Raw genomic sequence first — 23523 nt, 5'->3', positions numbered from 1 at the left:
ACAGAATATATTACGTAGATATCTATAAATAGCCTCATGTTACTGCAACTATCAGCGCCCTTGTCCAGCTTATGCTAGAAGGGCTGTATACTAATATTTAGGTGTAAGCTTTCCCCTAATTCAGATCTGAAAGCCATTTTAGTTCTTTGTCGGCTAATGACCCAAACTCGAACACCATTATTTCAGTGCGTTTGCCACCTCGGCCTAGATGTAGGAGGACACATCACATTGTATAGAGCGCAGCACAGGGGGTTCACAAACTTTCTGGAATCACAGCTCCCTAGAGGATCAGCATTTTTTCACAGGCCACCTAAAATAATTTGGTCCTGGACTGCAAATCTGCAAGCTGGGTACACACTGGTAGATATCTGCAGGTCACTTGATGTTCTCCATACACGCTGCTGGAGACCTGGAGACCACATGCACAGTTGTTGGATAATCAGGCTGCGAGTTTGCAGCACAGCAATCATGTCTGAATCCGGCGCAGTATACCTGCGCCAGCATCCCACCTGCCTTCATACTGGCGCTGGAAGCGGGGTACAAGTGTTATGGTGCCAACGCACTAGAACGATTTTTTTGCCGATCAGCCGATTTCCGAGCTGTCAGTCAACTAGGGCAGCACGGATGGTGTAATTGTTAGCATTACTGCCTCACAATGCTGAGCACATGGGTTCTTTCCCCACCATGGCTCTAACTGTGCGGAGTTTGTATATTCTCCCCGTGCTTGTGTGGGTTTTCTCTGGGTACTCCTGTTTCCTCCCACAATCCAAAAATATACAGGTAGGTTAATTGTCTGTGTGTACGTGTACATGTGGCAGGGAACATAGATTGTAAGCTCCACTGGGGCAGGGACTGATGTGAATGTTCAAATATTCTCTGTAAAGCGCTGCGGAATATGTGTGCACTATATAAGAAACTGGAAATAAATAAATAAACTAGATCAGCTGATTTAGCCAATTTTTACCAGAAATTGTCCTATCTCAATCGGATGTACGCTCCTGCGGATCTTTTGCTGAATCTTCTTATCTTACGTGCTGCATGAAAGATCAGAAGATTTAGGACATAGGAACGCACATGGGATCTTAAGATAAATCTTTGGTGAAAACGTGCATTTGCCTGAAATCTTTTGCCCAGGACGGACAAAAGATTTCAAGGCAAATTTATGCACACATCTTAAGATCGCTGAAGGGACCAGCATAGGGATAGGGTTAGGCTGCTACAAGGGAAGCTTAGGGGGTTAGGGGGAGAGGTTTACAGTGCTTCAGAGCCCCTGTGTTTCGGGAAGCAGCGAAACAGGATGCCGGGGGTCAGTCTTTTGACTGCCAGCAACCTAAACGCCGGTATATCATATGTATTCCTGTATAACTAACAGTTACTGCCAAGCCCAATGATTAACGCAGATGCTTCGCATTCATTTGTGTTCATTCACTTTCCATTTGCAGTATTTTAATCAACAGATCTCAGTGTAAAGGTGCCCACACACTAGAAAGATCTGCGATCGTAAGATGTGCGCATAAATCAGCCTTGAAATATTTTGTCTGTCCTGGACAAAACATTTCAGGTAAGCTCACATCTTTACCAAAGATATTTCTTAAGATCCCGTGTGCGTTCCTATGGATCTTTTGTTAAATCTTCTGATCTTTCGTGCAGCACGTAAGATCAGAATATTCAGCTAAAGATCCACGGGAGCGTGCATCGGACCGATATCGGCCGAGTTTCGACCGATTATCGTAAACATCGGATGATATATCAGCCGATTTCTCAGAAATCGGACAATCGGCCCAAAAATCATTCTAGTGTGTGGGCACCTTAAATCTCCAGCTCCCTGACAGCCACTGATTGCTCATACGCTACACACTGTGAGATATGCACTATTTTTCTAGATAGAAGCAAAACCAAACTGAAATTGAATGCAAATCGAATGCTTTTATTAGCATTCGATCCCAATGCGCACTCCCGTGTAGTGAAAATCGAATAGATAAAAAGTCTCGGCAGGCGAGTGGAAATCTGATAGTAGATAGTGCATTGCATGCGTTTCTCCAGGATTTTATAAAGCAGAACAAACTTGTAGAAGCAGCCTCCGCCTAAAACCCCAGAATAGATGTTACTTAATTATAAATAACCAATGTTGTTATTTCATCCTCAAAAAAAATGACGACGTCAGGCATTAAAATGAACCACAATGCCACAAACTTCCACAGTCATCCGTGGCCAAGCCTACGTAGTATACTACACAGAAGAGTGGATTTACAATTTAATTTACGTGCAAGATTTGCACTGTATCACATAAACCAGACACCGGGGGTCACATGTAATAGGGTGTGAGAATCAGAAAGTGAGAGATTTTGGGACAGTTTTCCTTTTTCTTTTTTTAAAGCGACAATCATTTACACGGAAAAAAAAAGGTAGATTTTGCCAAGTAAATGATTGCCGCTTTAAAAAATAATAGGAAAACTCTCCTAAAATCTCACACCCTGTTATATTTGGTCCCGGATCTCATCTCTAATTTCCACTAGACAAATAAAAGCCAACTGCTGATTGGCTGCTGAGGTTCAAAGTCAATTTTTCACCTGAATGCAATATTAGTACAAGATTCCTGTTTTGCATAGCAGATATTTGAATACTAAACATCATCCATATACAAGTTATTAATATAGGTATATCCTGTATACATACCTATATGTAGGCGTACCACACATTTTCTTAGTGTCGTACAATAAATATGCAGATTTACATTATACACACATGATTATCAATGACAAATTAGGATTGATTCCCTTCAGCGCGCTGTTAAGTCTGCCTAGTGTACGTAGCAGAACTACCTCGGCAATGCCGTTTTGGGAAGTAGTGCGGCGCAAACAGCATCTCAGTGGGGAACTTAAGTTGGAGAATGCCGGTTCTCGTAACCCGCGAATACCATCATTCCCACAACATAACAGTTCAACTGTTTTTTATAACTCCAGAAGCTGCATCCAAGCGCCGAAATCGACCCCATAGCTAATAATTATATACTTGTTTTATCATCCATTATAGGAATATTATTAAATGTGTACTTAGCTGATACCTCGCTGGGTGGAGAAAGTGAAGCATAATACAGGAGTCAGCGGTAGATGTAAGTGATAAGGGAGGAGAAGTGAGCCAGATGAGATGTGGCCTATGGCAGCCAATCAGCACTGAAGTAACACCTAGAATTTGCATAATATAAAATTATACAGAGCAGCTGATTGGTTGCCATGGTCCACTTCTCCTCCCTTATCACTGCTTCATACATCTACCCCTCAGTCCCTAAACTACCTGTTCTCCATTGAGCTGTAGGTTTCATTATTAGTTACCAGTCTTAAGGCCGTCTAAAGTTTTGTGAAGTGAAAATGTTTTTAATTTAATGGACCCTTATCGGCCTTTAACCCCTTTGGTGGTTAGGCCGGAAATTTGTCGGGCTGAGCTGCAGGAGGGGGCTCTCCTGAGAAATTTCCGTGCTCGCCACTGTAAAGAAAGGTTGCGCCGGTGGTGCCTCCATTGGTGAACAACTGGCGCACTACCACGCCCCCTGTTGCTGATAATCCACTCCCCCCCCCCCATCACCTCCCCCGTCGATGCACAGGGAGGTTGAGGGACGATGGGGGTGGATCAGGGGCGCGGCCATTCGGGTGTCCAAACACAGGAATACCCAAACAGACAAACGGTTGAGCTCCCGAGCCCCCCTAAGCAGCCCTGAACTTCTCCAAGCGGCTGCAAAGAATTGAAGCCCGCAGCAGCAGTTCCAGGGGATGCCCCTTCTGTGGTGAGTATTTCTGGGGCAAGACAAACCTGCCCCAGAAATAGTCACCACAGAAGGGGCAGCCGTTGCCTTATGCAGTAGTATGCAACGTTTGAAAACTATTAGTTAAAGCATTCGAGAGATATCGTGGAACATCCGCACAAAACATACTTACCTACTTTCTGGCAGCCAGCTCAGGGGGCGGGGCGTCCGTGAGGTAAAAGGGGTGGAGCTACAGGAGGGGCTACTTGGTTTGTGGGCGAGGCACGCATGGGTGCATCCTTTTAGCCACGCCCCCTGTCATGCAACGTTGTTATTTCTGGGACCCTCCCAGCCATTCTGGGAGGGTAGGCAACCCTGACACACACACACACACAAAAACAATTCTGCAACCTCCAAATGCACTGATTGTTCTCTGCAGGTAAAAATCCACAAGGCCAGGGCAAGTTTGAGCCATGTGGCTAGTGTTATGTTGTCAGCTTTACTACGCGGTTGCAATGGCAAAATGGCCCCTGCACAGGGATAGATTGTTTATATTTTGATAGAACTCTGGTGAATATGTGGAGAATATCAGGGGTAAGCCTTCCGACTTATGTAATATAGTGCGGTCTCTGCTCAGTGGGGTCAATCTGCCAAATCCGGGAGAAGAGCGTACAGTACCTCTTACTGAGCCAGGCAAGATTTTTTACACAACACATTTAATTGACCAAATTACTTAACAGAAAGAGAAAGCAATTTTGGATTTAGGAGCAGATAGGGAAGGGGGGTGGGGTGGAGAGTTTGTGGGATAAAAACTGTCACAGCTCAAAGTAAAAGTACATTACAGAAGACATCATTTTGACAGGCTTTTGGGGGGTTATTCTTGTTCATTCGCTCCTGTCGACAGTCACCCCATATGCACTCAGCGGCCATAACCCCAGCGATTGTGGCTACAGGGGATGAGTACAGGGCTTTAGAGAAATAGAGTGGAGAAGACACCACAAACCAATCAGCTCATAACTGTCATTTTTCAAATGCAGCCTGTAGCATGGCAGTTAGGATCTGATTGGTCGGTTGTTTCTCTCCCAAGACATAGCACATTAGTCCCTGGAAGTTAACATACCTGTCCCCTTTGTAAAGCGCAACGGAATATGCTGCGCTATATAAGAAACTGTTAATAAATAAATAAATACCTCCCAACTGTCCCGTTTCCACGGGAACTTACCGGTTTTCAGGGGATGTTTCCGCATCCATCCCAGGGGCCGGAATTTTCCCGCGGTGGGGGGGACAGTTGGGAGTTCCACCCTTGTCACCTGGTGAATAGACACTGTACTAGAGAGGCTGGGGGCTGACCAGCAGTTTACATAGCCTCTGGTCAGGCCCCCTCAGCGACAACAATGGGGTGTGGCCTCACGGAGTGCTGCGATTTACATTGATGCGAATTTCATTGTGCTCCTACAGGGATTTACGTGACCCCCTCACCATTTGCCCATAGGTCATCAGTTACTTGATGTATCGCACCTGGACATTATATAATTATAGCATCATACAGATAAAGCCACGCTCAGCCGCAGAGTATCCTATCCTGGGAAAGCTGGATTATGATGTGCACTTGCCACCAGAGGCTGCGGCTAGATGCAGCCCGGCGTACTAAGTCGCACCTGCGGCACAGTACAGGAGCCAGTGTGGCCATGCCATTGGGTGAGACGCGTTTTGCTACATCTGTACATTATACCCAGCCTGAAACAGGATAGTCAGGATCTGATTGGCTGGCTCTTTATCTCTTCCACTTTATCTCTATAAATAAATAAATAAATAAATAAAAACTCTCTCAAAACTTATTACATACACCCTCTCTTTCAAACTTTGCTACATCTACTTTATCTCTCTCCAGCTTATCTTTCTCCAAAGCTAGACACGTCTCACCCTAGCTCAGCACCCGCACAATACTTTCTCCAGTTATGTACTTAGCAAATGAGAATACAACTTTCCATGAGAACATAAACAAAAGGAATTATTAATATATTTATAGGCATATAATGTGTTACTGTCCCTACACAAAAGGATTGAGCCCTTACCACCCAATGTCCTACCCCTGTGCTGCATAAATGAACAGTTCCCATTAAAGACATGTAATTCACACAACAACAAAAAAAGCAAAACAGCAAAAATCCTAAACACAACATAAACCATCACATGAAACATGTAACAAAAGTACACGTTGGGTAAAGTAAACAGAAAGAAACCCAAGAGAGTAATGTTACAGGTACTTACCCTGCTGTGCGCTCCAGACGTGTGAAACATAGGTTTACATTTACCAAAGGTTTAACCCTGGACAGAGGCAGTGAGGCTGCGAGCTGCAATGTGTAACCTGACTCAGCTGCAGCAGTGTAGTGTGAACATGGCATTCTGTGCTGCTTGTTATTATCTCAGCCCCCAGGCCCAGCTCCAGGTCTCAGGAGGCAGGACCTCTGCCAATTGGGGCTGTGTGAGACTAGAAGGGATGTGGCACCACCCTGCTACTACTGCTATGAGTTTGCAGCCTCTGGGTGGCGTAGAAGCTTGGCAGGCACCTAGCACCCATTGCTAATGAGGACATTCTAGAGCGGGCATGGTTAATAATCACTGGTACATTTGCTGCTTGGATGAATTCCCTGCTCTGTTGTTTTCATCCAGAATTTCCATATGTGTCTCGCTCTACTTAGTATGATAGAGAGTGCAAACTCTGCAGAGGAACAGGACCTAAGGCTTAACCCCTGCAGCTGTAGATTGTAAGCTCTTACGGCAAATGTAACAAAAGTTACTGTGTTGGGTTTAGATATTTAATGCAAATAATGGGGAAAGTCTGGATGGCATGACCATCCTATACTGACTATACTCGGGGCCGGTGCAAGGTATCTTGGTGCCCTAGGTTGGCCGTCCCAGTAGAAGGGTACAGGGGACTCGACCAGTGTCAAACTGTCCAGTTGCCCAATCCGCTGCCGGTAGCAGATGACTGATTCTGCAGAATGGGTGGGACAGATGGGATATGGTCATTGGGTCGACGACATGCATTTAGGTCGAAATGAGTCTAGGTCATTAGGTCAACATGGGTTAGGTCGACAGTCAAAAGGTCGACATGGGGTTTTTCACTGTTGTTTGAGCCGACTTGTGCCGACAGGTGGTATTTCATGCCCAACCATCCACTAGGGTGTGGTTGGAGAATAAAATAGTGTGCCGAGCGCAGCAAGCCATGCGAGGGGACGCGGTGCACTTTAACATGGGTCTATGTCGACTGTGTCGACATTAGGGTAAAAAAAAAACAGTGAAAAACCCCATGTCGACCTTTTGACTGTGTACCTATCCCATGTCGACCTTCCTGCATGTCGACCTAATGACTGTATAACAACTTGCTGGTGACCAACTGATCCACACCTGGACAGATAGAGACAACAGGTGCAGGCTTGCAGGATAGTCTGCGGCTGTAGCAGTATTATAATTTTATTTATAAGGCGCCACAAGTGTTTCGCAGCGCCGTACAAAGGGACAGTTCAGGGAGAAAAAATTAGCATTACAGTAAATAAATAACAAAAGGTATACAGGTATAAAGAATGCCACAGTTTAATACACATTACAGCTTAAATGTAAGTAGTGAGGACGTGACCAATGTACTACTAAAGGCTGGTGGTCAAAGAGGAAGAGGAGTATGTGGACCAAAGCTGCCTATCCTCCTGCATTCTGCAGGAGACTCCCTGAAATAGCAGCAATCTCCCTCTCTCCCTCATTAGTCTAGCAATCTCCCTCATGTCACCTAGCCCACATTACACTGTTACACCATAGTTACCTCCCCTCCTGCATTCTGCAGGAGACTCCCTGACATAGCAGCAATCTCCCTCTCTCCCTCATTAGTCTAGCAATCTCCCTCATGTCACCTAGCCTACATTACACTGTTACATCATAGTTACCTCCCCTCCTGCATTCTGCAGGAGACTCCCTGAAATAGCAGCAATCTCCCTCTCTCCCTCATTAGTCTAGCAATCTCCCTCATGTCACCTAGCCCACATTACACTGTTACACCATAGTAAGCTCCCGTACTGCATTCTGCAGGAGACTCCAGTGTTTTATGGGAATGCCCACAAAAACGGAGGGCGCGCCCATGGAAACACTGGACATACCCCTGCGTCCTCAGGGCGGACGGCTGACATCACATGACATCAGCGCCCTCCACCAATACTGTTCGGCAGATAGCGGGCATCTGAAAAGTATAGATTTACTCTTCAGAGGGAAGGCCGGGGAAATCATTGGATGGTTAGCGACCGTCAAATGATTTGTCCTTGTAAGTGTACACATTCGCCTGCATGCTAGTTCGGGGGTCTGAATCAGGCCCTTAGTCCCTATCTGCTCATACCTCCAATCTCTGGCTTCACATCTCCATCTGTCCATAATCCAATTTGAAACATATAATTTGGATTTCACTTTCTGTTAAGAAGTCATTTGGTTGTTCGAGTGGCCTCTAGTGGTCAATAGTGGTACTTCATGCAAAAAAAAACAAATATGAGGATTTAGGGGCCAATCAGAATCAGAATTGATCAATTTATCAATGATTGCATTTACAATGTGATCGGGGCGTAATATTACCACCCAGGATTGCATTGTGAAATGCGATCCTAACGGTGGGATGTATTATTCCGTGGTCGCAGGTACAAGGCTAGCCATCACTGGCTGTTCGCATGCTGATTGACAGGCGCCTGGCATTTGGAGGCGGAACACTGGCATTTTCTGGAAGTGCCTTGGAAAATGCAGGCATTTAGCGGCCGCTGGGAGTTAGAACCACTGAAGTTAGCAGTGGCCTCCTCCCCACAGCCTTCGCAGCGCTGAGTAAGTCTGGACTTACTCAGCGATGCGAGCAGGGGGGGGGGGGGATATTTGAGGTAGAGCCCCTTGGATGCACTGCTCAAGGTAGAGCCCCTTGGACACACTTTGCCAGGATTACGCACACCATAATGTCAAATACATATTATGCCACACACCGTAATGCCCATTACACATGCCGCATACTATATTTCTTATTAAACATTATGTCACACACCATAATACCCACTACATATGCCACACACCATAATCCCCATTACATATGCCACACACCGTAATGCCCATTACATATGCCACACACCATAATGCCCATTACATATGCCACACCCCATAATGTCCATTACATATGCCACACACCGTAATACCCACTACATATGCCACACACCGTAATACCCACTACATATGCCACACATACTATGCCACACACCGTAATGCCCATTACATATGCCACACACCATAATGCCCATTACATATGCCACACCCCATAATGTCCATTACATATGCCACACACCGTAATACCCACTACATATGCCACACACCGTAATACCCACTACATATGCCACACATACTATGCCACACACTGTAATGCCCATTACATATGCCACACACCATAATGCCCATTACACCGCACACCGTAATGCCCATTACACATTATGCCACACTCTATAATGCCATTTACATATGTCACACACCATAATGCCCAATACCTATTATGCCACACACCATAATGCCCATTACACATTATTCCACACACAGTAGTGCCCATTACACATTATGCCACACAGTAATGCCTAATACATGTGACATATTATGCCACACAGTAATGCCTTTTACATATTATCCAAAACAACATAATTTTACATAATACATAATATGCCACATAAGTGCAGCTTACTTACATGCCTGTTGCCAGGGGTTATTCATTGCCAGGGTTGTTCATTGCCAGGAGTTAAATGCACATTGCCAGGGGTTACATTCTCATTGCCTCTGGGGGTTACATGCTCTTTGCCATAGGGGGTTATTTTCTCATTTTCAATGGGGGTTTCATGCTCATTGCCATGGGGGTTACATGCTTATTGCCATGGGGGATTGCATCCTTAGTGCTCAGGTGGATTACTTACTCATTGCCATGGTGTGTTTGTATTTGTACATGCCTATTGCCATGGGGTATGTGTGTACATGCTCATTGCCATGGGGTGTGTGTGTGTGTACATGCTCATTGCCATGAGGGGTTACATGCTCCTTGCCATGGGGGATTACATCATTGTTGACTGGGGGGTTACGTGCTCATTTCCCAGGGGAGATTCCATGCTACGCGCTCTTTGCACATGGGTTATATGTACACTGTCGTACTTTTCCTAACCTAACCCCAATTTAACCATTTTGTATAAAACTGACATTTTTGGTGATTTTTCAGCGTGTGGGACTGGGAGCATATGGTCAATTATTGATTGCTGAAATACACTTCCTGGTGGGATTCTTTAGTTTTTAATTCCATTAAAATCTAAGAAATCTATTTCCGGGAACTGGAGATACAGTATCTGCAGTCAAGCAAGCTGTCCAGAAAATTATGAATAATAAGCCCACTCCACTTTACACCCCTCCTCTGCATATTAAACATCCTCTACCACCCTGGAAGTTATGTATCTGGGCCCCTTCATTCAGCCCAATGCCCTCTTCTCCCACCTCATCTCCCACCATCTGTGCAGTAAAGGGGTAATTAGTAGAAATTACTGATCCAGGAAACCCCCTTCTGAAAATCCTGCGTTTGCCCCTGAGTTGGGAGTCACCTCTCCCCGTCACTGCTCTGCTGATGGTGCGCACAGTGTATATTCACTGTAAGAGAGGGACAGGGGGCATGGCCAGTAGCTCACAGGGAGCTGGCTAGGACCACACAGTCGCTAAAAAGGGGGTATAGCCTTGCTGATATGCCACGATGGTGATCCATGTTCCCTGGATGTGAGGCCACACCCTCCAATTTCCCCACTTCTCTGCAAAGTTGGGAGGTATGCAGATCATACTAACCAGTGCCTGGGGATTGGTAATATGAGCTCCTGTAGGACTGCCAGTCATCAGGGCTACCTGCTGCTGTGATCTCTGGAGCAGTAAGGAGCCCTGCTGTCCAAGAGCCTTCACCGGAGCATCGGACACACACAGCTGATCCCACTGGCCAGGTCCATCAGACACACACAGCTGATCACACTGGCTGGGTCCATCAGACACACACAGCTGATCACACTAGCCGGGTCCATCAGACACACACAGCTGATCACACTGGCCGGGTCCATCAGACACACACACCTGATCACACTGGCCGGGTCCATCAGACACACACAGCTGATCACACTGGCCGGGAATCCATCAGACACACACAGCTGATGACACTGGCCGGGTGGATCAGACACACATGTCAGCCTCCTTACACCCAGGTAAGTAACTTGCAACAATAAGGTGACTTAGGTTCTTCTTCGTTCCAGGTAATGCCACGTAAGTATAGTTTAACAGGTTTTTATTATAACAGATTCACCAGAACAATTACACAAAAGAAATAACATTCACAATATGAATGGCAAACAGATGCCGGCTAGTTCCACAACCAGATTGCATCTCAGACTTTATTAAACCGGAACATGACTCCAATGCAGAATATATGACTCCTCTTCCGCGTTCCTTTAAACACAGATCATGCAATTTTACCTTGGTTGTCACAGGTTAAAACAGTCAAACAAATATTACTTTCTAAAATATAAACTTCTTTTGTCTATAACTCACTGCTTATATTCAGCCTATACTCAGAATATTATTGCGCAATAATGTTGCCCTTAGCTGAGTGTATATCACAATTCTAATAAACGTTTCCTTTTCTTTTAGGGCTCTATATGTACGAGTTCTACTACGCCTTATTAACAGGTAAGCATAAATATTAATACAACGTCTCTACCAGCAAATATGAATATATAACCTTCAGCACTATCAATCATAAACTGGATGAGTCAGTAGCAACTATGGGGGTTATTCTAGTTCATTCTTTCTGACAAAATCCTTCTTAGATGGACAAAACCATGTGCACTGCGGGTGGGGCAGATGTAACTTGTGCAGAGAGAATTAGATTTGGGTGGGGTTTTTCTTCAAAGTGAGATCTATATTGCAGTGTAAAATAAAGCAGTCAGTATTTTCCCTGCACAGAAACAAAATAACTCACCCAAATCTAATTCTATCTGCACATGTTACATCTGCCCCCCCCCCTGCAGTGCACATGGTTTTGTCCATCTAAGAAGGATTTTGTCAGAAAGAATGAACTAGAATAAAGCCCTATGTGTCTTTTCAGTTCACCAACTGTCTATACGTGTCCCTCTCTAAGCTGCTGCAGCATGTATTTATGACCCTCTCTGATCTTCACTGTGCACAGTCTATGTTATAAATAGAACCTTGAATCTCCTGAGAGAACAGGTGAAGAGTTGCGACTTTATTGAACTTAATCCTCCGGCTGCACTGTCCTGAAATGCAGTGGTTGCTGTATCTTCTGTGGACGTCCCCTGACCTTTCGGTCGGGTTTAGCCCTCCTCCACCAACACTCTGAACGGAGAGAATGCTACACTAAGTAGCGTCTGGACTGCCTCTGCAATCTGCGTTTCTAGTTTATATTTTTGGAGTGGGCGTCCCCTGACCTAAGCCGGGTTTAGCCCCTTCTCCAGCTGCTTCCCAATTGGTATCGATACACTCAATGGTGGGAGTACTGTTCCTCTACTCAGCCTATGTATGCGGTAGCAAACTGGGTAATGGTCTCACTGTAAATCTTGTACACACTCTGCCTAAGAGGCACCGTTGTGGTAAGACTGACTATGTGTGCCTCTCTTCATCTGACACGACAGCCTTAATCAGGACTCACCACCCCTTCTCCCAACAGCTGGGCGACGGACTCCGCCTCAAAGCCATCCCACCACCTCTATTGCCTTGTCTCCTTGCTGTATCCGCCTCTGGTGCCGCCCACTGAATGACGCTGCCTACCTCACGGAACTCCCCACCGGAATCTCCACACCAGCAGCCGCTGGAAGCTCTCTGCTTGTCAGCGGTGACGCGGTTATCTCCGGCCTGGCCTCCTGCTACCGACACCACCTTCCGGATGACGTCGCGGCCAGCCTCCTGAGACTCGTCGCTGGATCTCGCCAGAAAAAGCTACCAGGACTCTTCTTGTCGGTCCGGATCCTCTCCCCCGCTGCAGAGGAGACTTCAGGGAACTCGGGTAAGCGTGCCTTTCCTACCAGCAACGCTATCCGCCCTGCCTGCTGCGTAGCTCTGCTGCTTAACCCTTTTATGAGGGGAACTGCGACACATCGGTAACGGCTCCTTTCTCTTATACTCCACTGCACGCGATCACCTTAACTTCTCCCATGAGAGCGCAGTCTTTAAGGCTCGAGCCCCCAGCTTTATTGTTCAATTTGTCTACCTATCCCTGCTTCTGTTATAATAAAGCACTTCACAGTCTTTAAAATACAGTATTAAACACACCATACTATTTACATACAGTATATACCACAATCACGTTAGAGGATGCCACACACACAGCTGATCACACTGGCCGGGTCCATCAGACACACACAGCTAATTACACTGGGCGGGTCCATCATACACACACAGCTGATCACACTGGCCGGGTCCATCAGACACACAGCTGATCACACTGGCCGGGTCCATCAGACACACAGCTGATCACACTGGCCGGGTCCATCAGACACACACAGCTGATCACACTGGCCGGGTCCATCAGACACGCACAGCTGATCACACTGGCCGTGTCCATCAGACATGCACAGCTGATCACACTGGCCGGGTCCATCAGACACGCACAGCTGATCACACTGGCCGGGTCCATCAGACACGCACAGCTGATCACACTGGCTGGGTCCATCAGACACGCACAGCTGATCACACTGGCCGGGTCCATCAGACACACACACAGCTGATCACACTGGCCGGGTCCATCAGACACACACACAGCTGATCACACTGGCCGGGTCCATCAGACACACACAGCTGATCACACTAGCCGGGTCCATCAGACACACACAGCTGATCACACTGGCCGGGTGCATCAGACACATACAGCTGGTCACACTGGGCGGGTCCATCAGACACACGCAGCTGATCACACTAGCCAGGTGGATCAGACACACACAGCTGAACACACTGGCCGGGTCCATCAGACACACAGCTGAACACACTGGCCGGGTCCATCAGACACACACAGCTGATCACACTGGCTGGGTCCATCAGACACACACAGCTGATCACACTGGCCGGGTCCATCAGACACACACACAGCTGATCACACTGGCCAGGTCCATCACAAACATAGCTGATCACACTGGCCGGGTCCATCAGACACACACAGCTGATCACACTGGCCGGGTGCATCAGACACATACAGCTGATCACACTGGCCGGGTGCATCAGACACATACAGCTGATCACACTGGGCGGGTCCATCAGAAACACACACCTGATCACACTGGCCGGGTCCATCAGACACACACACCTGATCACACTGGCCGGGTACATCAGACACACACAGCTGATCACACTGGCCGGGTCCATCAGCACACACACACACACCTGATCACACTGGCCGGGTCCATCAGACACACACACACCTGATCACACTGGCTGGGTACATCAGACACACACACACCTGATCACACTGGCCGGGTCCATCAGACACACACGGCTGATCACACTGGCCGGGTACATCAGACACACACACAGCTGATCACACTGGCCGGGTCCATCAGACACACACACAGCTGATCACACTGGCCGGGTCCATCAGACACACACAGCTGATCACACTAGCCGGGTCCATCAGAAACACACACAGCTGATCACACTGGCCGGGTCCATCAGACACACACACCTGATCACACTGGCCGGGTCCATCAGACACACACACCTGATCACACTGGCCGGGTACATCAGACACACACAGCTGATCACACTGACCGGGTGCATCAGACACATACAGCTGATCACACTAGCCGGGTCCATCAGAAACACACACAGCTGATCACACTGGCCGGGTCCATCAGACACACACACCTGATCACACTGGCCGGGTACATCAGACACACACAGCTGATCACACTGGCCGGGTACATCAGACACACACAGCTGATCACACTGGCCGGGTACATCAGACACACACACCTGATCACACTGGCCGGGTCCATCAGACACACACACAGCTGATCACACTGGCCGGGTACATCAGACACACACACACACCTGATCACACTGGCCGGGTCCATCAGACACACACAGCTGATCACACTGGCTAGGTGCATCAGACACATACAGCTGATCACACTGGCCGGGTCCATTAGAAACACACACAGCTGATCACACTGGCCGGGTCCATCAGACACACACACCTGATCACACTGGCCGGGTCCATCAGACACACACACCTGATCACACTGGCCGGGTCCATCAGACACACACACCTGATCACACTGGCCGGGTCCATCAGACACACACACCTGATCACACTGGCCGGGTCCATTAGAAACACACACAGCTGATCACACTGGCCGGGTCCATCAGACACACACAGCTGATCACACTGGCCGGGTCCATTAGAAACACACACAGCTGATCACACTGGCCGGGTCCATCAGACACACACACCTGATCACACTGGCCGGGTCCATCAGACACACACACCTGATCACACTGGCCGGGTCCATCAGACACACACACCTGATCACACTGGCCGGGTCCATCAGACACACACACACACACACCTGATCACACTGGCCGGGTCCATCAGACACACACAGTTGATCACACTGGCCGGGTGCATCAGACACATACAGCTGATCACACTAGCCGGGTCCATCAGAAACACACACAGCTGATCACACTGGCCGGGTACATCAGACACACACAGCTGATCACACTGGCCGGGTCCATCAGACACACACACCTGATCACACTGGCCGGGTACATCAGACACACACAGCTGATCACACTGGCCGGGTACATCAGAAGCACACACAGCTGATCACACTGGCCGGGTCCATCAGACACACAAACCTGATCACACTGGCCGGGTCCATCAGACACACACACCTGATCACACTGGCCGGGTACATCAGACACACACAGCTGATCACACTGGCCGGGTACATCAGACACACACAGCTGATCACACTGGCCGGGTCCATCAGACACACACACACACACACACACACACACCTGATCACACTGGCCGGGTCCATCAGACACACACAGCTGATCACACTGGCCGGGTGCATCAGACACATACAGCTGATCACACTGGCCGGGTCCATCAGAAACACACACAGCTGATCACACTGGCCGGGTCCATCAGACACACACACACACCTGATCACACTGGCCGGGTCCATCAGACACACACAGCTGATCACACTGACTAGGTGCATCAGACACATACAGCTGATCACACTAGCCGGGTCCATTAGAAACACACACAGCTGATCACACTGGCCGGGTCCATCAGACACACACACCTGATCACACTGGCCGGGTCCATCAGACACACACACCTGATCACACTGGCCGGGTCCATCAGACACACACACCTGATCACACTGGCCGGGTCCATCAGACACACACACCTGATCACACTGGCCGGGTCCATCAGACACACACCCACCTGATCACACTGGCCGGGGCCATCACACACACAGCTGATCAAACTGGCCGCGTCCAACAGACACAGGCCGGTTTCACACACTCCGGCTCCTGCCGGCTGGTGAAATCCTGCACGGCCAGGGAGCCGTGCCGCACACATTAGTTGTGAATGGACACTATTGTGTCCATTCACATGGGACGGCCACGGCCCGGGCGCACGGTTGCAGCCGGATCCCGCCACTGGAAGGGACGGCTGCCGGGCTGTGGCCATACCTTCCATGATAAACTAGTGTGTGCTGCACGGCTTCCTGGCCGTACGGGTTTTAGCCGTCCGGCAGGAGCCGGAGTGTGTGAAAGCTAGTCACACTGGGCGGGTCCATCAGAAACACACAGCTGATCACACTGGCCGGGTCCATCAGACACGCACAGCTGATCACACTGGCTGGGTCCATCAGACACACACAGCTGATCACACTGGCCGGGTCCATCAGAAACACAAACAGCTGATCACACTGGCCGGGTCCATCAGACACACACAGCTGATCACAAATAGATAAAAAAGATATGACCCCTACACCTGAGTGGAAAAGCGCTACTAAATTTGAATGTTACTCTCCTGGTATATGTAGTTCTTTCTGATTCCTTCTTTTCTCGAGACCATGAAAAGAGAAAAAACAAAGGAGGTGCCACAGTCCTCGTGTAATACTGACACGGTATATGGGTTTTCTATATATTTTCCATCATATTCTTAATCCGGAACATGTAATTATACTTGTTCCGGATTAAAAATATGATGGAATCATATTTATTAATAATTAAACATGTTCCGTATTTTTTTTTTTTTTGGGGGGGGGGGGCTGTCCTGCATCCCACCCAGGGCTGGCACTGTCCCACATTGGGAATCCACCCCATCTATGTGGGGAATAGACGCTGTGCACATGTGCACAGCGTCTATTCATGGAGACAGAGGGATGAAAACGGGAGCTTGCCTTTGGGATTGTGGTAGCGCTCCCTTTATGAGAGCTCACGCCCATTTTCAGCCACATGAATCCCGATCAGCCAGGCTCACTGATTAAGTCCCTATCGCAGGCCTGCCAATGATCAAATGGCTACGCATGTGCACAGTACACATGCACGGGTTCCGCCTGTGAAAAAAGCCAGTGGTGGCTTGCCATCGCTGGCCTTCGAAAAAAGGATTGACATGTGGTGGCGATTTGTGGAGTGCCCCAGAAAGCGGCACCTGGCCGTTGGGAGGGAGGGTTGCTGATGTCAGCAGTGGTTTCCATCTCCCCCAGGCACTCTCGGCACCGAATAGACTTACTCGGCAGCTGCGTACAGCGTACAGGGGTAAATATATTAGATGGTCAGTGATTGTGAATGGATTTCCCTGTTTGCACAGCTGCATACACGTTTGCAGCCATTCAGAGGGGTGGAGATCCACTCGGGCGAGGGGGGTATCTACTATACCAGTTAAATTGTTATTGTGTTGTTAATATCGCTAGCAGGAGCATATTACCTGTATTCATGTATGGCGCCGCCGTCTAGGACAGAGCAATCCAGGAGCCATAATTATAATAGCTCAAGAACTGCACGCAAGTGGGATAAACATTGCTCCTCACGCCCAAGGAAATGTGTGAGCTGTTTCAGACGAAAAATACAAGAATTTTTTAGTAGCACTCATAAGTGTCTAGACTGAACTCACACAGACGTATGTGGAGTAGACCAATGAAATGTGTGACCCCAGGACAAAATAAATATTTTCTCACGTTCAGTGAAGATTACTCAAAGTTTACAACAGCTGACCTGCAGCGCATTAAGGATGAGATCTCAGAAAAACTTGAAGAACATCTGACTCAACTACAGAGCAAGTTTTCCAAAAGCACTATATGCAGATAATGGGAAATATTATACCAGGGTTGCCGACTCTCCCGGAATGTCCGTGAGACTCCCGGAATTGTGGGACATCTCACGGACTCCCGGAAGAGGGCCCCTTTCTCCCGCAGCTGCAGCTTTTGCATGTGTACTTACTAGGTAGCGGCAACGCTGCCGCCGACGGGATGACTCTGCGCCCCCTGCTGGCCTACCAGTGCCTCCAGCTACATGCCGTGTGATAGGTGCTCTGTGCAGTGGTTGCCGGGACTTGTAGTCCTCTATTTCCTGTGCTGCTGCACGCTGCCGGCATATTGAGAGCTCAGCAGCAGATAGTAATGCATGCTGGGAAATGTAGTTTTGTGCTGGGCATCGAGTCGACTTGCTGGAGTGGCCACAGTCCCCCACCACACCAGCCAGTGCCCGGTGTCAGAGACATGGACTGACCGGCGACAGGTAATGGCTGAGGCAGAGGGGAGTAAGCCCTAATGTATGTAATATATGTAATGTGTGTCCACAAGCTCTACTGTATTATTACACTTAGTACATAGGTATGGGGCCTGGCAGCTGTGGTGGGGAAGGCACAGTGCTACTGGCATAACATCACCCACTCCCAGTTTCCCTCTTTCTCCTACCATAGTATTTAGCACTATATGTCCCCTTATATGCCGTGCCCATGGGTGCCCTGTGCTGCTGCAGGGTTTGGAGAATGCCTGCCTGATGTGTAAAACCTCTGAAGCCTCCTCTCCATGTATGCTATCTGCAGAGCATTGCACTCAGGTCCAGTCCACACCATGTAGTCTGCCCCCTGGTGACGCAAGGCCCACCCCCCTGGTGACGCAAGGCCCACCCCCCTGGTGACGCAAGGCCCGCCCCCTGGTGACGCAAGGCCCGCCCCCTGGAGACGCAAGGCCCGCCCCCTGGCGACGCAAGGCCCGCCCCCTGGCGACGCAAGGCCCGCCCCCGTGCGACGCAAGGCCCGCCCCCGTGCGACGCAAGGCCCGCCCCCGTGCGACGCAAGGCCCGCCCCCGTGTGACCCAAGGCCCGCCCCCGTGCGATGCAAGGCCCGCCCCCTGGCTTTTACTTTTCTCCCTGAAATGATTTTTCAAAAGTAGGCAACCCTGTATTATACAAGTGGCAAGGCACAAGCCATTCTGGAAAGATACGGAATATTGTTCCAAATACCAGAATCGTATCATCTGGAACACAACGGTGTCGCTAAGTGGATGAATTGAACTCATGCTCTTTTCTGCAGATAAAACAGCAATTTGCTGGGTCAAAGAAAGCATGACACTCTGCTTAATGTGAACAACAATCGAAAAGACTCCATACGAATGGTGAAATGGAAAGCAATCTGACATACGATACAAAATATTGGAAGCAAAAGCATTTGTGTACATTGATTATACACTGGGGTTTTGTCAAGGAAGACCTGACAAAGAGAGAAAAAAACGCTTTTTGGGCGCACTCCTTTTTTGTAAATTTACAAGTATTAGATGATTGTTTTAAGATATAACTTTTATTAAAGACTTTATTAAAATAAATGGCACTCTGAATTCAAATAATTGAATAGGTTAAAAATGTAGTGTGGTCCTCAAACTATTATTGTTTAAGGAATAATAATTAGTATGTCACACTTTACTTTATCATTTATGCACTGAGTTTTTCAAAGGTACGATTACCAGTGAACATGGGCAGAGAAATGATTTGGTTCCCTTTATGGATCGATATAGTGTGCTGATATTGCACGATAGGTATACACAATGGTTTACCAAAGATAGGTCACAGCCTTATATAATCAATGGTTTCTAATAACAGCAGTTCTCTCTAGCAGTCATGGGTACAGTGGTTAGATTGAAGCAGCGGCTTGCCTCCCTTATGTTTATATTGCCACACCTGGTTTTCCCCAGGGGTCTCCCACCTGGGTACTGTCCCGGCCCTCCACTGCTTGGCTTCCAAGTTTGGAGAGGGTTTGGGCAAACCAGTGGGGTATGGTGGCAATACGTCAAGAATAATGCAATGTGCTTCAGTCAATTGGTACTGTTTGGCTGCAGATAGCGGTGGCGCATCACACTAGGCCTTTTTAATGGCCTGATAGTTTTATATGCGGTACACAGGTCGGCTACCTGTACTCAGGGCCGTTTGTCTTTAGGTGCACTTGGGGGTCAGTGCCCGAGGTTTTTTAGCAGCCGGCCATTTACCGGCTCAAAGGCAAAGGATAATTATTGTGCAGTAATGGAGAAAAAAACACAAGGGGTTAATGGTAAATAACTTATTAGGGATGAAGTTATATTAGCAGGTAGAACACACTGATGCAACAACCGTGCTTGGAACGACTTGCTTGCTGTGAATGGAATTAATTCATGGCAAGTATAAAGCACTGGTTTAGAGCTGTTTGAGCAGTATAAATAGACACGTGGTTAATTGTTTTCTACGAGTAGATACAACGTTGGTAAACTGCTCCTGATTAATCGACAGAAAGGAAAAGAAAAGGTACTGTAGAAAAAATATGTGTAATATAATGGTCAGACCTTTTACTGCTACTATTACTGTTTATGTAAATGCATTCTGAATGACAGCAACATCCTACCATCCTTCTACAAGAATATATAACCAACTAGGTGATTCATCGCGCCCCGTGCCCCCCCCCCCTCCCGCAATTCACGGATCCCCCCGCGCACCCCTCCTCCCGCGATTCGCAACCCCCCCTCGCGCAATTCACGCCCCCTCCCACGCTTTGCGGACCCCCGCCCTCTCCCGCGATTCGCCGACACCTGCGCCCCCTCCCTCCCTTGATTCACGGCACCCCCCGCGCCCCTCCCGCAATTCATGGCACCCCTAAGCCCCTCTTTAGTCCCCCATATACTCACACACCCTTATCACTACCCAGCTTCCTGCTCTCCTGAACCGTAACTTCCACCACTGGGGAGTCGCTGACGCTGTTTTGCCCACATGCCCCTATCATGCCTCATAGCCCAGCCTCCTGCTCTCATGCACCCGAACTCCCACCCAGTAGGAGGAGACACTGACTAAGGGCCACCATCCTGTACTCCTGTACTGCCACGCTGGACCCTCACCCACTGGCAGAAGCTGCACAGTATCTCCCACCCTCCTCTTTAGTCCCCCTTATGCCCACACACCCCTATCACTACCCAGCCTCCTGTTTTCCTGTGTCATGACCACCGCCAGTGGGGAGCCGCTGACTCAGAAACACCCTACTATACTATTGCACACACACACCTAAACAACATGCACACACAGCCCCCCCCCCCCACACCCACAAATGTCACTGTACCATCCACACTATCAATGTACATCTTACTCTGTAACCGCTTTTTAATTAAACAAATCAATACACACCCCCTTCCACATCATATGCTCTCTATTTAACACATTTCACCTATAACTCAAGTTGCAATACAGGCCATCTTTCATACAATTCTAACCATCTTTCTCATATACAAATGTTCTCAAATTAAGGGGGCACAGCCCCTTACGACGGTGTGAAGAGCGCCCGTAGGGCGCGATGAATCATCTAAAATATATATATATATATATATATATATATATATATATATATATATATATATATATATATATATATATATAGCTTGTATCAATCACCGGATAGGCAGATCACCATTCCTTAGACAGACTGGGCCAGCACACCCTTGCAAATAGTATGCAATAAACAGTTCCTTTTTAATGAAACATAGGATAAGGATAAGATTCAAATACTCATCATAGTGGCAGTAGCTGAAGACAGCAAACACTTCAATTCCAACAGCTTAGCCCTGACAGGCCGTTTCGGTATTCATCAACCTTTTTCAAAGGGTATCAAACCAGCAATGAATCTAGGTAACCTATAAGTAATGCAATCTCACCTGTATAATATGAACTAATCAATGCCGGCACCGGGGTCCTCCCCCCGCCATCCCGCTTCACGCAGCAGCCTGACATCGGCGTCCCGGAAGTTACCTTCACAGGTGGAACCAATATTCAGCCGCCGCGCGCTCAGGGACTGCAGAGAGGTTCCACGGTGCCGGAAGTGCGTCATGCGTTGCCATGACAGTGCAGCTTGTGTTGTAAACAAGCAGCGCAATTTGAAAAAGCCTAAGAGATCATACATTTTACTATTTACCAATATGGAGCAGCTAACGCCACTAGTATACTCCTTATGGTTGGATCAATGGCATTACTTATATCATCATGTCAACATGACACACATTATTCTAAACAAAAATACAAGACAAACTAGAGAATAAAGAGAAGAATAAAGCAGCTAGAATGCAAGTCATCACACATATATACAAATATTTACAAGGTAATGGGTGGACAATGAACGACAGCTGGGACCAAAACTATAAAAATACAGCTAAATTGAGCTCCTCATTCAGTCCTAATGGCGCCATAGACTGTAACGTATAGGTCCAGTAACTTTCTCTTTGTAATAGTAGAGCATGCCTGTCCCCACCCCGTCTCAATGGGGGAATGTAATCAAACGGCAAAAAACGAAAGTCCTTTATACAGTGCCCCATCTGGGCAAAGTGCGTCGCAACAGGGGGTGTGCTGCCATCCATTTTGATCAGGGCTTTATTTATCAATGACCTATGCATATTGATGCGTTCCTTCAGCATCCTGATGGTTTCCCCCACATAGATCTTTTTGCATGGGCACTGTATAATGTACACAGTGTATTTGGTCGTGCAATCCATCCTGTGCTTCAGATGGTACTTTTGGCCTGTTAAGGGATATCCAGCAAAAGGTGGTCACCACAGATGTGGGGCTTAAACCAGTGGCAAAGAGCACCTGGCTGAATACTGGCACAGGAGCAAATAAATGTACAGGATGTGTCAACTGTAAATTCATACTCAGTGGCAGTAGCTGGCAACCTGATTCTTCGTACACCGCAGCTGCGTCTATCACCCTCTGGCGCTCCGTCTCTAACTCCTGCCGGCGTGAACATTCACAGCCGCCTCTCTGGACAGCTTTGCCGCACGTGGGGAAGCAGAGGCTGCCGGCTCATGCTGGGGGCACCCCGCTCGGGATTAGCACCGACTAACATCAACGGAACTGTGGCGGCTCAGCAAACGGCACTGGCCCTCATCAAAGGGGTGAGATAATCACACTATCACCTCCACTAATATTCCAGAGATATTAATACCAGTGAACGTTCTAAGTGAACAAAAAGGATATCTGAACATACTACTGCATATCTTCTATTTCTGCACTTTTACCACTATGTCTGAACATTCTTAAATTGCGTGTTAGCTCACATGCTAAAGGACTGCCATTTACTGTGCATATATTGCAGCTCACCTGTTCACTTGCTATCGGACTATGTTGCCCTATATACACCTACAGAGTGTGGATACGTGTATAGTTATACACACAA

At 47.9% G+C, this 23523-nt stretch overlaps 1 protein-coding gene and 1 pseudogene across 1 annotated transcript in view; both read right to left on the bottom strand.

The window, feature by feature from the left end:
• The window catches only part of LOC146009351 (prominin-1-A-like), a 111696-nt gene extending 105539 nt beyond the window's left edge, over nt 1–6157 (bottom strand). Inside the window, exon 1 of the mRNA XM_083149640.1 lies at nt 6011–6157. The gene's annotated coding sequence lies outside the window, so the exon portion shown is untranslated. The remainder of the gene's footprint in view (nt 1–6010) is intronic.
• A 13855-nt stretch (nt 6158–20012) lies between these two features.
• Nucleotides 20013–20131, bottom strand: LOC146011758 (5S ribosomal RNA; annotated as a pseudogene).
• Between the last annotated feature and the right edge of the window lie 3392 nt (nt 20132–23523).

The sequence above is a fragment of the Crinia signifera genome, chromosome 6 (genome assembly GCF_055691185.1).
Source record: "Crinia signifera chromosome 6, ASM5569118v1, whole genome shotgun sequence".
Taxonomy (NCBI): domain Eukaryota; kingdom Metazoa; phylum Chordata; class Amphibia; order Anura; family Myobatrachidae; genus Crinia; species Crinia signifera.
Note: the sequence above shows the minus strand (reverse complement) of the source record. Positions and strands in the feature narration are given on the sequence as shown.